Genomic DNA, 653 nt, shown 5'->3' with positions numbered 1-653 from the left:
GATGGAATACATAGAAATCAAATTGACTACATCTGTGGAAAGAGACGATGGAAAAGTTCCATATCATCAGTGAAAACAAGCCCAGGGGCAGATTATGGAACACATCATCAATTGCTTATATGTAAGTTCAGACCTTAGCTAAAATAAATGAAAACAAGTCCACAAGAGCCAAAATAGGACCCTGAATATATGCTTCCTGAATTTAGAGATCACCTGAAGAACTGATTTGATATATTAAACACTAAATATCGAAGACCAGAAGAGTTGTGGGATCATATCAAGAATATCATACAGAAAGAAAACAAATAGTCTTTAAGAAGACAGGAAAGAAGGAAAAGTTCAAAATGGATGTCAGAAAATACACTGAAATTTGCTCTCCAACATAGAAATACTAAAGCAAATGGGAGGTACAAAAGCTGAAGAGAAAATTTCAAAGATCAGCTTGAGAAGACAACATCAAATATGACCACAAAATGTGCAAAGATCTGGAGTCAAAAACCCAGAAGGGAAGAACACACTCAGCATTTCTCAAGCTGCAGGAACTGAAGGAAAAATTTAAGCCTCAGCTTCCGTTATTGAATTATTGAATGATGCAGAAAGCAAATGATTGTAGCAAAAGTAAATGATTGATATTTACCGTTTCAAGTGGTAGC

The sequence above is a fragment of the Chrysochloris asiatica genome, unplaced genomic scaffold (assembly GCF_000296735.1).
Source record: "Chrysochloris asiatica unplaced genomic scaffold, ChrAsi1.0 scaffold00089, whole genome shotgun sequence".
Classification (NCBI taxonomy): Eukaryota; Metazoa; Chordata; class Mammalia; order Afrosoricida; family Chrysochloridae; genus Chrysochloris; species Chrysochloris asiatica.
This window is presented reverse-complemented; position numbering follows the sequence as displayed.